The following is a 17,525-nucleotide window of genomic DNA, read 5'->3' on the forward strand; positions in this document are numbered from 1 at the left end:
CTAGCAAGTGGGTTCACAGCTCAGCTGTTGCCCTCCTCACCCCTCATACAGGGCAAACAGCCTCCAACTTGACTTGTTAACATGAGTACCACCCCCACAGATCTCCTGGTTAGCCTTGACCTCTGAGCACTTCACAGGCACCCAGGAAGGGTGAAAATGGCTTTGGTGGGGCGAACTCTATCTTGAAGGCTCTAAACTGGATACTTGAGAGCAGTATGCCTTCCTTTTGTCAGTATTGTGCCCACCACATATTTAGTAAACACAGTGGCTGGCTCTTCAGAGCCGGCCTCAGCTGAAAGGCTGCCCCGTTGCAGATTGGAGTGGACAGTCCAGAAGCGGAGCACAATGGGGCGCAGGGTGTGCAGGAGACGGGGTGGTGCGAGGGCTGCTGTCTGAGGCCTGGTTTGTTTTATTCATGTCAATATTCCAGTGTGGCCTGAGCTCCATAGGGACGGCTATTGTGCTGCTGTGAATGGGAGACTTTAGGAGTGTCTCTCCTGCCCTTAATTAGGAGCGCGCACTGCTTCCGCTCCCCACCAGCCCCCTCATTAGGATTTGCTCACATTCTTCAGCACGAGTTCACCCCATTTCTCAGCACTGACATCAAAGACGTCTAGAGGAAGGATGTCCCAAAGGATGGTGTCAGAGCATGTCCCAAAATGTGCAACATGCCATGTGTTCTCTATCTTGGTATTCAGATGAAATGATACATAGGAATAAAATGCAACAGCAATAACAAATAAAACATTTTGGTCAATCTTATGATATCATCAAGTATCTGTAGTGTATTTTTTTAAATAGAATTTGATCATCAATGAATAAACTTGGAATATGTTTGTTTATAAGGATGTTGGTAAAATAATGACAACTTCTTCTCTTATACGTGGTAGTTATTGTATTCTTAAATGTATTAAGCAAAGTACATAATGCAGCCACCAATTATAATAGCATATCAATATAACCAGCAACTATGAGTATGAACTGAAGATGAAACAAAAACAATACATCAACACTGGCTCATATGTACAGAGCCTTGATGATGAAATAGCTGCCGCTGAGTGGACTAACATTGAGTTTTTTTTTATAATTTCTTAGTGTGTAATCTTGATGCATGACCTTGTGATCTTCTTTGGACAGTTGGGTTGGACCATTATTAATGAGATGGTGCAAGTGTCACTTCCCCTGGAAATGCAGCTGATACAAGGTTAATTCTTTTTACAAAGGCTAAATGTTACACCAGATCTACAGTGAGGGAAAATCAATAGGTTCATCTTCTTTGTTACAACATATTTTAGAAACAGACACTATGATGGCATTGGTGGTTAATAGTATAGACAATAGCACAGAAAATAAATGAAAATAATGAACATAGCACATATAAAGAGCAGTATTTTGTCAAGCAATTTAAGTGCACTGAAGTAAACGCCACTATTTTGAACGCAGTTTTTACACAGTGCTCGGTAAATGCTTATAAAACTACTCACCAGGCTACTACTCACACTGGAATTCAGTCGGCCTCATTAGTTACACACTTTCTTAGTTTTTAACAAAGCCTTAGCATGAGTCCCCCAGCAGAAATGTGCAAGGTTAGAGGAACAGTTGTGGACCACTTTCCCTCCCTTCCTCCCTCCTCTCTCTCTCTCTCTCTCTCTCTCTTTCTCTCTCTCTCTCTCTCTCTCTCTCTCTCTCTCTCTCTCTCTCTCCCTATACCCCCCTCTCTTCTCTTTTCCCTCTCTTTTGCCCCCTCCCCTGCCCTTTCCTAACTGGTTTAAGGCTTGTAATTATCTCTTGCTGGGGCAGGCTGTAAATTGGATTAAAGTGGTGAGTCTCAGCTGAATGAATTACCTCCATCTCCCCACTTGGTGGGCCACACACTGATAAAGGTGCGGAAAAACGGATTTGGATTCAGCCTTCAGCATTCATGGCTTCCTTGTGGAAAAATGAAATTTTCCAACAGAAGGGGCCAGTGTGCCAGTGGTATCTGCCCACAGCATGTTTCATCTGCTTCTGCTCTTCCGGAAATGCAATTACCTGCGTTATCAGAGGCTAAACGGCAACAGCTTGCCAGGAGAAAGCCTTCACACCTGCCCCTGACACCTCTGCTGCACTGTTTTATGTAGTACTGAGCAGCTGAAGGGATGCCATTCCCAAATATGCGCTGTTTGGAGCTGGAGGTAAAGCAGCCTCACAGGTAATTGCTAGTGATTAGGAAAGAGTAAGGAGGTGCAGAATGAGGGCTGGAGGGGCTCACTCTCAGTCACAGGGAAATTGAAACCCAGCTCAGAAATGGGCCCAAGCCTTTATGATCCCATGGACCCTAGTGCACGAAGCAGTGAGCCACTCTGTGAAGACTTTCTTGTAGTCTTATCAGGGATGCCTTTAAATTACACTGATCACTTGATGTCCAATCAATTAGGCTAGGTGATATATTCTGAAGGTGTTTTATTGTCCTTCATACAAATTTGCTAAGCTAATTTATGGGGCTTGTATGCTTTAATAACCGAGAGAGAGAGTCCCCCTGGATGTTTTGAAATATGCCTAAATTTATTTGCCATTTCTTAAAGATTTTAAAGAAATTGTTTTTTCCCCTCATACTTTCAACTTCAGTGATCTAATAGCATGTCACTTTCTGTCTCTGATATTTCATGGAACACTGGAAAATAAACATTGCTTCAGGCTGAATACTTGCTTCTAACACAGACTTATTTTCACCTCACAGATAATTCAACCTGAGAGAAGCTTCAGGGCAATTCATATGGATACCCATAGTGTTTTAAAATGCTTTTTTTCCCCATATATGATGCCATGAAACATGAACATGAAAAGCAATGAAATTAAGTTAATAGTAAACACTTCATTGTTATAGAAAATGTCAACACATGTTCTCCAACTATGGAGGGATCACTGAACATTTAACCAAGAATCCCCTTGCAGCATGCACAAATACATTCCTCCACACACCATAAACAATCTGCAGGGTTTTCTTCTGGTGGCAAAATGTAACTATGTAGTCATTGCATATCAACTTATTTGTGCACACCCTTAAGAATCCTCTACAAGAAACTAGGTGCTTGCCTGGGAATTCCTTATTGAGGCACTGTAAGAATAACAGAACTCCAATGCCCTGTAATAGTAGTCTTTTGAAGATTGCTTCCTCCCCCTCGCACACAGCCCCTGAAATATATAGCGGGGAGTATTAATTGTGGGAGATTCTTTAACATTGTGGGAGATTGGCCTTGTCTTTCCGAGTGTTTATGTTAGATACGGGGTGTTTGTGCTGACACTAATTCATTCATTATTAGGATAAGATATGGGGGGCAAAGGGTTACTTAACAACAGTAATGTTCTTTTGAATCACTGAACACAAAAATTAAGCATACCAAAAAATAACTTTGTTGCCATTAGAAAATATCTATTCACTTTTCAGAATTATACCATTTATCCAGGACATATATAAATCAACAGTACACTAAACTAATGCATCATTTGAAAGAACTTGCCTTTTTTGAAAGAACTATGAGGTTTTTGTCCATGGATGTTCATTGGATTGAATCACTGTCCAATTTGAATAAACAGCAATGTGACCGAGCCAACAGGCCTGTATATGACTGAGCAAATGAGTCCGTTCTGTCCTGCTGTTTATTGGACAGGGATGTTCATCTCTCATTTCCAGCTATAGGGATCAAACAGAGGACAAAGTAGCCCTCCTTACTCCTGCACCACTGCCAACAGCCCCCCAGCACCTCCTCTCCTCCTCCTTATCCGCTTGTGTCCTCCTTCTCAGGACCCTCATGGCAGGTGAAGGAGGAGAAATAAAAACAAAAAAACTATGTATGTATGATGAATATAAAACCCTCCTCTCCCTCACAAATAGTTTTGATAAATAAAATGTCATCTTTTCCCTCCCCAATAGCACATACCAGATAGAACATAGCAGATATGACCTTAAAGCTTTATGTAGGGCTTGGTTGGTATGACATCAGACGTTAAGACCAATAACAACATCCTCAAAATAAACACGTAAAAGTATTATTCTGTAGTTTGTTGTATGTTGAACACATACGTCCTCCTCACTCCTTCTCAGTTCTCCCTGTTTATCAGTGATGGCGGCTGTACTCCCACTCTCTTTGTGTTTTGTTCGGGAGATACTCGTAAAAGTAATAACAACAAATTAAGGATGAAGGTGAATGATCACATCGTGGTCCGTCCTCCCCAGCTGGCCTTGTCCACTTGCCTCATGAGTGAAATCTTCAGTCGTTGCGAAGGTTCCACTGAGCTTTCCAGAAAAGGACTGTGTGCAGGGCAAGCCATCTGAAAACACGTTGTGACAGTGAATGACATCACATGCCTCGATTTCACTGCTGAGTGGTCAACACCCTCCAAAACCATAGACTTTAAGTGAAATAAGTAACGCGATGTGGATCATTTGATATACTTTATGTGGACTGACACTCTTTCATTATTCTGAACAAATTTGATGATGATCATTTACACCTGCCTCTTAGATATGCACACATTCCATTCCTTCAGGACCTCTACACAGTTTACCCTTCAGAATGGCTATGGCCCCTCTCCTCTCCCATCACAAGATTTTAATGGGCCATCTAAATGATTAATGTCAATCAAACATCTGTTAGGCCTTCCACATGTCAGAGGCGGCACCTGCTGACCTCTATGTAACCTCAGCATGAGGGACATACTCTCCCTCTCACCATCCATATACCATGCATTACACATGGTCCAGATCTTGCCATTAGAGTCCAGCACAGACCCTGTTTATCTGTGGATAGGCCTAGCTTAAGGAGACCTGTTTATTCCCCCTCTCCACTATACCTTTAAACCAGCTCCCTCCTTCCTTCCATTCCACTCTCCCTCTTTCAAGCACCAAAATGTTGCACTGGGGACAGGGAGGTGAAATTTCTCTCATCCAAATGGATTGCAATTTCCCTCCATTTAGCACCTGAAGGTAATTAGCTTGAAGAGATTGCGGAGTGAGAAACACGTTCATGGAACATTAACTCTTGCACATTCTCCAGTAGCAGGGAATTAATAGGAAAGATTAAAGTTTAAAGAGAGCAAATGCCATTATTGCGAAAATCCGCCTCTATGAGCCTGCAACCATGCCTGGCAGGTCCACTGCTCTGCTCTGCTTTTCCACCTCTTCCTGGAAATAAGTTGACATTAGTGCTGTATAGAGCATTACGACACCTGAGCCATTGTGTGTGGGTGTGCGAGTCCAATAGCCTGCGGATCCATTTTTTTCTATCACAAACTGCTTTTGTCATGCTTTTTCAGTCCTAGGACATGTTCCGCTAATTACCATCCTGCCATTCGTTAATCTGGCCAGCATAATGAGCAAATGTAGATGCAGAATCTCATTTTAAAAAGGTCTTAATGGTAAATGATCAGCCCACTCAACAGAAAGCCTGGCAACGGATTTGCACTCTCTTTTCATTATTTTCTTTAGAGGCCTATTCTGCTGTAATGACCAATGCATATTTTCAGCCAGGTAAAACAAAAAAATAGCATTTATTTACTTAATCATGTGTACTTTATATTATTGATGTTTTCTCTTGAAGCATATACTCATTTTAACCCTCATCCATCAATCCATTGCACATGTGAGTGAAGAAGGAGAGAGATGCAACTAGCAATGAATTTTTAGAGGCTATCCCACTCAGAGATTCAATCATAGCCTCAGAAATTCAGGGCAAAAAAAATTAAATTGAGACATGGTAGAATTTATTGCCCAGAAAATTCCATTCTACTATCTGATACGAAAAGTCCAGTCCTCCTAGCTTCAGAAAATCTATTTTCCTCATTTTAATACCCCACGTAACAGTCTTCATAATTCATTCAAGTGTGCTAAGCGCAGTTTTATTAGATCTGAAACAAATTTTGGTGAGGGATCCTATAGGTCATTAACCATGGAGTAATTTTATCCTTGTTTCCCTAATGATGCCATAATGGCGACTGAATTTCTTAACTAAAGACCAAAGAACATTGTGAAGGTCAGCTTCATCTGCAAGCTCCTTCAAGCGCTTCTCAAAGAGATTGGAAAAGTCTGAGATTTTTGAAGAGTCATTAATAATGTTAAAGCTGAAAGCCTATTTGCATTCTCGCTTTCTACCTTTTCATTTCATAGTCTTTCTTTCCCTCCCTCTCCTTCCCTCTCTACTGTTCTTTTCATTTGCCCTCATGCAGAAAGAATGGAGTGCCAAGTGAGAGGGCAAAAATAGCAGTGCAGTGACATACAGATCCCAGATGTGATACTGCAATAATTTAAATTTTATGCCTTTGTTATCACTTTAATCATTTTCTTTATTCGTTTTGTTTCAGTGGTCAGGGAGAGACACCTGATAGGATAAAACACCAAGGGAACAATTTTTATTTGGAATGTAGTGTGAAGTCCAATTAGAATTTGAATTTTGCTGAGCCTTGAAATGGTTGGTACTTTATCCTGATCACCTTAGATATTGTTCCAAGTCAATCATTTGTCATTGCACAGCATGCTGGGAAGGCTCTGCTAATCAACTCTATTTCTTTGTGCTGCTCTGGCACTTTTGTCCATTTAGAGAACCTAACGTAAGGCGTACTACATTTTACATCCATGTTATAAGGCTCGTAGGACCACCATAACTTGTCTAAGGTCTTTAATATCACATTTTACCCCAGCTTGGCTTGCTTTTTATCTTTTCCATTGTCACGGGCACACGGTATGAGCGGTAAATTGTAAGAAAGAAGTTATAAAACATATAAAATCATCATTGCAGACATTGTAATTGAACAATAAATGTATGAAAAAGTCAGGTGCTTTGCTTTTTTAAATCAAATGTGCTTAGTACTCTGTAGTGCACAGAGTGTTTATTTATTCTAAAATCTATACAGGTAATTTTAGTAACTGTCAAATATACAATTATCTATACAGCATTTGAGTGAACACAGTGTAAGTTTGGAATAAAGTATTCTCTTTGTTTGCCTCAGAAATTCCTGTACCTAACTGTCCCTGTATCTACGGTCCCATGTTATTGCAAATCAATATACTGTAGACTCCCAGCTAAAGAATGTCAACTCTCATGAAGAATAAGGCCAGCAGCTCTTCTCAATCCCTCTAATACTCTGGATTATCCATGTAAATAAAATGTATCCCAGGATAGCAGCAGCATCACCTGTGTCCATGTCCTCTGGTGACCAGGCAGTGGTGGTTTTGTCACTGTTCGTCTAGGCTGATGTGAGGATGAGGAGGCAGAGGGCTTCCTCTGCAGGCACATGGACATCGTATCCCCAAGGTTCATGAGCAAAACTATCAAAGCTGACGACTGTTAACACTTAGAAATAGCAGTAAATTGCTCTTATACTGAGATATTCTGTGCCTTCGGTAGAGTTGCCAATTCTGCAAGAAAGGGCACAGAATTGCACAGAGGTCTTCAGTAAACTGCTATACAATTAGGGCTCTGAGCTTCTTGTGCCACTATTTTCTGTTCTTGTCTCAGCAGTTATGATATGGAAATCTATCAATTTAAAGCAAAATTCTATTGTGTTGATAGTATATGTATTTTGTTGAATATTCCAAATGATCTCTTGTGACATTCAGCATTTCTTCACATCATTGTAAACTCCAATAAAACCCCTCTTCCATCTACCCTTTTACAGATTCAGATCACTTCAATGGGCATTTGTCTCTCAAATGGAATAAATGAAATATCTGACCAAGACAATAAACTCCTCTAGTAGCTAAAGGCAGTTTTTCAATTTCTTCACCAATTTAATTGGAAAGTAGTAAGGATCGCTTTGAATGGTTGGGCAAAAAAGAAAAAATCAAATCTTTCTGACAAGATGATCGATTACCTGTAAGTCTACCTGACACAGAAATTAGGGGCTTGTAATGATGAGCTGCCTTCTCTTGGACATGAAATTCAAATTCCCTCCAAAGTCTCCCCACCAGCTATCACCTGTCTGCCACGCGCGCATACCCCAAACGCAGGCAGTTTGTCTCTGTCACAATGGAGAGGACATTGTTTTCACCAACAGGCTTTTGTATTAACCAATCTCACATAGATTCCAAGACACATCTCATTGAGCTCAGCATCGTTGGAGGGTTGAAGAAGCAGAGAGGGAAAAAAGAGAACATATCCTCAAACAAACGGGGACGTGTAGCTTTTTCTACTCCATGTTTTCCCCAGGCCAGAAATCTCATTTGGCATTGGTCAGCCTGGCTAATGAGGGTAAACAGGTATAATCAAAGAAGTCTTCCTCTGGATGTCGCCTTGTGCTTGGGGCCTAAACAAACTGAGCTTTTGAAACTGAAGGATTTTCAGAAAGACTATATAGAAGATTCCCAGGATAGAATAGATATGGAAAATAGATAGATAATCTAAAGAATGAAAAAGAAGAGAAAGAAAGAAAAGGAGACTACCATACAACTATACTCCACAGACCTGAAGTTAAACACAACCATACACTATCCATATTATGAATATGAGGTCGATCCACTCTCCAATCTCTTAAGGTAATGGGGTGATTTAGAGCTTTAAGTTTAGGTATCATGTTGCTAACCAACCAAACTTTGGCTCCTCATGTAGTTCCAGCACAGGGACCACACTGCCATCTTGTTTAGTGGGAGATGTTCATTCAAATATTTAATGATTTCAATTACCATTCACCAGCTGTGTTCAATAATTTAAGTTTATGGTTTTGAAACCTGTTAATTATGAAGTCAAATGCATAAAGCAATCTCCAGTGATCTATATTGGATGCAGACAGTTAAATTTACTCTAGGAAAATGTCTGTGGAGACAGACTGTACTGCCCACACCCTATGCCCGGTGAAATGATCTTGCACAGTCACAGCACATATGCTATGATGCTAATGTTAATTAAAATGGGTTATGAGCTGGAATTCCTCAAAGTAGTACAGAGCTGTGCATATTTTATTTCTTATCAAATATAAAATGAGATTTTAACAATTTTAAAGAAGATTTAGTTCAACTTCACAAACACACACACACGCGCACACACACACACACAGACACACACACACAATCAGACACAATAACCCATAATCTGTATAGCTGCAGTTTATAACATTGTGCAGCAGTGGCTACTGCATGTTCCTTTTGATCACAGAGACCATAAAGCCTTGCACATTTGAATGCCTGGTGCCCTCTTGAGCGAGATACTGCATTTACCTTATCACTTTGTCATTCTGGGCAGATTTATTAAGGAGCTGCTCGCTGCACTAAGGAGGTCTGGAATTAACCAACTGTTTACATCACCAAAGGGTTTACGCCAAGCTCCCTTGGGCGCAGAGAGCCAGCTCTCATTAAGAGCGACAGTGCTTCAGAGGTGGGCATCAGAGCATACACACCCCATGGGAGAATGTGCCAGTTTTTCCCTGTGCCCTAATCAGCCAGAAATGCGCCCGTCACCAGTAACCTCATCCAGGATGTGGCCTATGTTGTACAAACAGCCTACAGTCTGCCAACATCTTTGTTTCTGATGGATAACAAATATGCCATATCACATGTTATTTCCTTTACTGCAACACTATTGGCTATATTCTTGTCTCACAAGCTAAGCAGGTCATGCCTCTTTTGCCTAGTTCTGTAAGCAGGTCCTGGTATGCCTCTTTTGCCTAGTTCTGCCTGTATTATTTGGTGAATTGACTCATGACTGCCAATATAAAGCCTCGAGAAGTGTAATATGAATAATTTCTCCCACTCTCACTTACTTTCTGTGTCTGTCACACACACACACACACACACACTCTCTCTCTCTCTCTCTCTCTCTTTCTTTTCTGATGTTTCCAGTTACTCCAACTGATTATTCAAAAAAGTAATTCCACTGAATGTTTTTAAATGCCCTAAATAATACCCATTATCTATGTTTTCCTTGCTTTGCCACAGGAAAAAGCAAGCTGAGTAATCTATTTTAATGTATGAAGTGTGTCACAACACTACAATGGTGTCCGATACATTTCACAATAAAGGCCAACATTGTTCCATTTATTTAAAAAACACTTAATATTTAACCAAGCCTTCCCTTCAAAGTACTAATCTAATTTCATATTTTCGTTATTCTTGATAACCTCCATTCATTTCCACAGTTGATGTTGCAAATACTCGTTCCTAGATTAGCCATATTTATGATTGTCATATTCAAAGTTTGCCAGTATTCCTTTAATCCTTTCTTGCACTATGTCAATGAGGTTTCATTTGATAAGAAACTAGAACCGGGTGTGATGACACCACAGAATATATATGCTGCAAAAAGATAAATACAGAAATTAATCCACAGCATAAATACGGCTGTATTCAGGTCACATCAGTTGACAAATGATATGTAGACAGAGCATTCAAACACATTATGTCTATGAGATAGCAGTAATCACTACAAAAAAGCAAACTGATGTAATACTTATAGCATGCTATCCCATGCAGGCAAATGATAAAGAAAAAATAAAAAGTTAGCTGAGATTTATCACCAAAAATTAAATATTTGGGAAATTTGTCAAAAAACAATGTAAAAGACCTCTAGAAAATATGCTTTGTACACCACATGTAGGTTGTAGATGTGTGTGTATGTACGACTTGGGAGGGGGAGGGGGAGGGGGGTTGGCACGGTTGACTGCATTTAAATTTATACAAACTCTGTGCCATTGACAGTGATAAATGTTACACTCTATTCTACAATATGTTTAATGCATAGGTCTGTGGAGTTAAGTTTTCCCTGCCTGTATGGTGCAGCTGCCCAACCCATGTATGTTACATCAGATTCAGTTGCATTAAAATGCCAAGTAGCACAGTGAAGACAGCAGCAGGATGTGACATCAAATTTGTTTGTCACTCTCTCCCTCTCTTTCTCCCTGTGTTTTTTCTCCCTCCCCCATCTTTGAAACTAATCTTTATAGAAAGACTTCTCCTTTTTCACTGCTGACCAAATGTTGTTTTTGTGATCTTTTAAAGGCACTGAACATTAAAAGTAGTAAGATGATCTGATCAGAAAAGAACACTATCAATGTCTCAGTAATTATTATTTTATGTCTGTACCGCATGCACTATGCCTTTTTTAGTTCAGTTAAACAAATAGTGAAAATTTCATAAAAATAAAAAAAAATCATCCATCATATTAAGATGTTATTCTGATATCTGATGTACCACTGGGTCAGATTATGTAACTGTGGACATGTGTGAAAATTGTGAGGTGTTTTTTTTTTTTGTCATCAGGTATTTTAGAATGACCACATGGAATTGATATGAAAGCATGCATCAACTTGCCACATGATTCTAACCAAGTAAGGGAATCAATTTAATCTTTGCTTTTGTCTTTATACAGTAAAGGTGATGGGTTGAGTTCTCTCTACTCTAAATTTGTTAGCCTACTTCTAGTTAGCAACAATCATGGTGTGTTGAAAGAGGCACAGGGAGGGGTTTTGCTGTTCAATATACCTAAGGATTCTCCCATATTGTTGGCCAAAATACAAGTTGCATCAAATGCTTTTGCAGACCTTGATATAGAAAAAAATAACCAGTTGTTTTTTTTACTTATCCAGCACTCAGATAATATTTAGTCTGCAGAGAACAGTGAGACAGGTTGTGTTGTCTGCTCTGGCACTAGAGTCAACCAGGTTTTAGGGAGGACTTCTCCTGTAGTGAAGCAGGTCAATGGTGCCTGAGAGAGAATCAGCAGGACAGCCCTGATTGTAGGCAAGAGCAGGTGTGCCCTCCTGCCCCTGCAGCACATCCTGCCGGAGCAGCTGTGTGTGTACTCTGCAGCAGCAGTGGTAGTTGATAAGAGATAAAGACACAACAACTTAGACAGACACAACATCTCTGCTGGATATCAACATGAGCTAACAGGCCATAAACATGTTGTAGTCCTATACACTTATGTATACTTAACCTTATGTGAGAGCTAAGTAGCCTGGGTTTCCCCATGCTGCCTTGCACACAATTTTATTCGCGCTGCTAGGCAGCCTGGATTCCATGGACCTGATTTTCACCTCAACGAAGGAACCACAGAATGGAGGGGGGACAGCAAGACGACATCTAAGAGACACACCGAAGCGGCCATGAACTACGTAGGCTACAGACGCATTTAATAGACTGATAGCAGGCTAAATCTTTTCCTGGGTCCAACAGCTTTCGGTTTTCTCTATAGACAGTAAAATAAACATTTTTTTCCCGCTATTCAGTGTAGCCTTTAAGAAGTAGTCATCCCACTACTCACTTGTTGCCTCAAAATCCTATTTTTCGCAGAAGCCTGCACGTAACCCTTGATTGTATCATCTGGCTGCACAGGTAGCCTACAGTAATTGCTTTGTTAAAGTTAACCGATTTTGTTTTACCCTCAATAAAACGGAGGTGATGCTGACAAAGTTAACAAGTTGCAAAAACCGGCTGGCTGCGCTAGTTGCCTAAACATTTTTTGACCAAAAAGCTGTTGGGCCCGTGACGTCGGACTGGAATAAGGTGGATAGCTTAGTTGAATATCATTCCATTCTATTTGGCATTGAGGTAGACACAATAGCTATGCATTCAATGTAATCTTTTGGGCAATTACACGTCCAGAAACTGGTTTTGCTAGTTGAAATGTTATTAGAACTGTCAGCATGGAAAGGATCCCTGCAAAAAAATAAGATCTAACCAAGTGTTATTAATCTTATATTAAGATAAAAAAAAAAACATTTGGTTTTGTTTTTAGTATGAAGAGACTTACCTAGCGCTCTCTTAAAAGTCTCTTGTTACATAGTTTCTAAGCTAGAACATTTTTTGTCACATACAGCAAACATCTCCTCCCGATCCGCTAGCTGCCTGTCCTCTGAATACGCTGTAAAGAACCGTGGTCCCTGTGGACAGTCCAGGCTCCACAAACTGCAACAAAAACAGCCTGGTCCAGGCTGAACCATGAAACATAACAAACTGTGTTCCAGCCAATCACCAACGAGATGTGTGTTCATGAGAGTTTCAGAAAGCACGGGAGGGAGGGGTGAGCTAGCTCTCTGTTTTGTTTGATAATACTTCAATCGTCAATAGAAGTCACCCAACCGTGCTTAGAGAACCTTTAAAGCCCCCCCTGTGTAAGAATTTCTCCCATCTAGTGGTTAGGTGTTATATTGCAACCAACCTCTCAAGTGCTGCCTTGTTTAGAACTACGGTAGCCGTCGCATATCAAAAACTGGCACTAGTACCGGACTCCTAGGCACGTCAAAACAAACTTTTCTCTGAAGCAATAACAAAATATTAATTTCATTTTGTGTACTATTTTATTGCCATTGCTTGCGTGTGATGCCAATGAAACACTCTTTTGGACACAGAATAAATAATTTAATTTTGCCTGTTAGACGAGCTAGCTAGCTAATGTTAGCACAGTAAACGGAAAGTGAATGGGTACGGCTTGTGATGTTTGCTAACTAGGTAGCGCCGTAGCAGCTAAGGACTTTGGTTAAACTTGTGTTGTAATGTTAATGTCATAATGTTGGGAAGACATGTGGATTGTAGAAAATGGGTTCGTAACTTACATTGCTGAATGTAAGGAAATTGTGCTGATGAATGTTTTTCTTTGCATGCAGACGCCAAAGACTGAGCTGTAGGCTATTTCACATATGTCCCTGGCTGGCCACCGTTATTTTAAAATGGTGCACGTACATGGAGCGTCGACCCACAGCTATGTTTTTTGCATTAACACTGAATGGGCTTATAGTGAAAGTTAAGGGAGCCAGCTAGCATGTTAAAAAACAAACCCTATTTTATACCACTAACAGACATCCCAAATCTCCCGGAAGTTCCGGGAGTCTCCCGCATATTAACAGCGGATCCCTGACGCCCGTAAATTAGATAAAATCTCCCGGAATCTAGAGCGAGCGATCAAGAGCGTGCACGCGAGACCAAGACTTCAAATCGCGAGTGCATCTGAGTGACAGGGGGGAGAGAGAGGGGTGGTGCGTGTGTGCCTGAGCACAGCCAAGACAGCGAGCATCCTGATTGGCCTGTTTTGCTAAATCAACCAATCAGTTTTCAGTGTAGGCGGGCTTTTTATCTCTTTTCTCCCGAACTTAATCAGTTCAGTGTATCTAGGAACAGGAGCGTCATGGAGTCAATGCCCCCCCAAAAAGGAAAATGTAAGACTCATTTCAAAGTGTACCCTGGTCTCATAAGAGTAAAAAATAATGATAGGCCTAGTCTTGCACGCTGCACTGTTTGTAACAGTGACTTTAGCATTGCCCATGGCAGGTAAAATGATTGCAAAAGACATGTTGAGGTGAGTTTAACTAGTGCCAATTCATGTGCATATTTATCTATATTCAGGCCTATACATGGCTAATTGCCATGAAAAAAAAACAAACTACCTATTTTATTTTCACAATTTCTATCTTCATTATTTGGTGTACTGACTAGACTTTGAACCAAAATATTAATCTGTATTTCAGTATCTAAATAGGCTGAAGTTTTTTTTTTTTTTTTTTGGGGGGGGGGGGGGGGGGGTACGTAATAGGCCTACCTCCCTGAAATGACTTTTTGCAGGTTGGGATGTCTGCACTAACAATGCTCAAAGTATAATTACACTTCAATTGCTTCCTTTAGATACAGGTCTTGTACAGTACAATTTGTTCGAGTTTGAGTGCAGCTTTCGGTAGGCATAGTTCAAATGATGCAATTGGATAGTCATTCACCAATCAGACCAACGATCAGGGTGATGTTTGCAGAGTGACGTGGAAACTCCAGGCAGGAAACTGTCAACAAATGTGTTGGTGGTTTGTATTGTAACCTAGCATTCATGGGCTTCGGAAGAACCTTTTTCCCAGTGAGAACATAATCATTCCGCACCATTCACGTCACGTAATGTGTGAGTCAGAGGTTGGAAACGGGCTAGATTTTGCTAACAGAGTTGCCCAGTTAAGGGCTCGTCATCACTTTTGTCGTCACGTTGTAGTTCGTTTGTAGTCCATGTGGCCTTTCAACAGTTTTAATGTGAACTTGGGAATTTGCCGTTTTTGTCACTTGAAAGCTGCATATCTTTCTTTCACAAGCGTCCTACACTATATTTTAAGCAAATACAGTTGTTTATTTAGGGTTAGTGAGTGTAAGTTTTAACCTTTGTTGTGGCATCCGTGTTTGTCACACATTCTGACGGCAAAGCACATGAACAGTTGCTGTGGGAAAAATAAAGCCACAGGGGCGGTCCTTGTCATTCCCAAGTGCCATGAATGCACCATGAAAGCACCAATTTCCTAGCCTGGCTCCGCCCTCCTACGTACTTCCGCTCAATTTTCCCTTCAGTACGTCGTCTGGGTCTGCGGTATATTTGCGGGTTTTCTCCTGCAAAAATCTGCAGGTCCAATCAGCGAACAGAGGGTGTGGCTGAGAACGATGACGTTGAGGTCGTGTGCTAGTTTGAGCCAGACATACGTCACAACCAAACGTTAGCAATTGGTTATGGCAGATCCAGAGTGGTTCTGGGCAGATCCAATAGTTTTAAACTTCAGAGTATTCGCCTTCAAGGAAGTTAACATTTGGCAATGGAAAGTGGCCAGACTCTCTGTACATTATGAAATGTACAAGAGTCTGGTAGGACCAGGCTACCAATTTCCACCCCTTTTCGTTCGCAAATTCTAAAACAAAGATGTTTTTTTAATACTTCAAAATAACATTTGATAAATGAACCTTGCATTGGACACACCAACCCGACGGCCAACCATCGGCAGAAAAGCAGTCGGACTGATCAGTCGATCAGATCAGTTCAATTTTGAAATGTCTGTTTGGTCTTTTGTTCTTACTCTATCTGCACTTATACTCAGAGTGCTCTCCACTTTGTCTAAGATAATGTGTTTTCCATCAGTGCTGTCACTGTTTTCTTCAACTTTGCTAATAAGGTTGTCAAGAGCACTGTGCATCATCTTCTATTTTCTTTTCATCTCTCTCCATCTCTGCCAATTCTTTGTCTAGCAAAGCATTCAGATCATTTCAAACATTCTGAGCATCGTTTGGAATATCCATAGGTAGGGTCCGTCCCTCTGCTTCTTCAGCCTTCTCTGGCCCATTAGGTTTGTCTATGTGTGCCTTCTGTAGTTCACTAAGAAGAAGCTTTTGGAGTTCCTGCTTTATTAGGGGTCCAAGCAGAGTAGCTGCAGGACTCCTATTGTTTTTGTTCTGATTTTTAAACCTTTCATGAAATTATGTTTTCGCAGCAAAACCGTTTCTATAGCCATAACCATAATAGGTACAGACTCAAATTCTTTACCATAGGTCCCAAATGAGTGCATGATCTCACACAACAGGAGTTACCCATTTATGTCCATAAGGGGCGCTATAATAATCACATTTACGTTTTTGCTGACATCTTCAGAACCGTATGGAATTTTTCCAAAATTCTTCCTTCTTTATCTTCCTTCAGTGCTCTTGCATCAAATGAAGTCAACCACGGCAATTTGACCATTGGTCAATTTTCCCGCCATTTTCAAAAAGTGAAACTAAGACCGTTGTTCCGATTCCCACAAAATTCGGTACACATCATCTACAGACCAAGACTAACAGATTGGCTTTTTCTGATTTTTTATTTATCACCCATTTGTAAGTTTTTAAGTGTCAATTAACATTTGGGGAGTGGCCTATAATGATTTTTTGCCTTTATCTGAAATTGTAAAGGTCCAATCCTATTCAAACTTATTATCCAATCTTGGTACAGACAATCAATATGACATTCTTAGGATGCCCACAAAATTTCATGAAATTCTGTCCATCCTTACAGCTGCAAAACAGTGTCTGCAGCCATAACTGTAATAGGTACAGACATTACATTTTCACCACATTTTCACACACATTTTCACTATAGGTCCACAATCAATGCATGATTTCACACAAAAAACAGACCCATTTCTGACCATAGGGGGGTGCTATAATAAGCATATTTATGTTTTTGCTCATATCTCCAGAACCGTATGGAATTTTTCACAAATTCTTCTTTCCATTTGTTCATTCAGAGCTCCTGCATCCAATGAACCCAACCACACCCATTTCCGTCATTTACATTTTCCTGCCATTTTCAAAAAACCCAATAGTGAAACTAATCTATCTATCTCCTACACCGTTGATCCGATTCCTACAAAATTCACTACACATCACCTTCAGACCAAGCCTAACAGATTGGATTTTTTCAGATTTTTTATTTGTTTCTCCGTTTTAAAGTTACGCATCAATACAATTTTGAGAAAGTGGTCTATAACAATTTTTTTACTAATATCATACCTTGTAAATATTAAATCTTCATACACACAATCAATACTACTTGAAGCACACCATTTGGTACAATTTTGGTCTATAGGGGGTGGTACAGTCTCCACCTTCATTCTGCTAAAGGGCACTTATGCCATTTTGCTTGGACCCCGACAATCTCTGCTTGTGGATATATTTATTTTTGCTTTTCTTATTCTTCCTGTCACTGTTCTCGTGAAGTTGGATACTCAAAGCCTCCAATTCTCTTTTCACTTTCAGTTTGTATTTCTTAACCTATTTCTTTATTGTGGAATCT

General features: G+C 40.3%; 1 long non-coding RNA gene across 1 annotated transcript; it reads right to left on the reverse strand.

Moving 5' to 3' along the window:
- Positions 1 to 2,086: 2,086 nt before the first annotated feature.
- LOC121685525 lies at positions 2,087 to 14,887 on the reverse strand. Its single transcript, XR_006023384.1, has 3 exons — positions 14,766 to 14,887; positions 13,194 to 13,195; positions 2,087 to 2,102 (listed from the first exon to the last, which is right to left on the reverse strand). It is a non-coding gene; the product is annotated as an uncharacterized LOC121685525 (long non-coding RNA).
- Between the last annotated feature and the right edge of the window lie 2,638 nt (positions 14,888 to 17,525).

This window comes from Alosa sapidissima, chromosome 16, assembly GCF_018492685.1.
Source record: "Alosa sapidissima isolate fAloSap1 chromosome 16, fAloSap1.pri, whole genome shotgun sequence".
NCBI classification, from domain to species: domain Eukaryota; kingdom Metazoa; phylum Chordata; class Actinopteri; order Clupeiformes; family Clupeidae; genus Alosa; species Alosa sapidissima.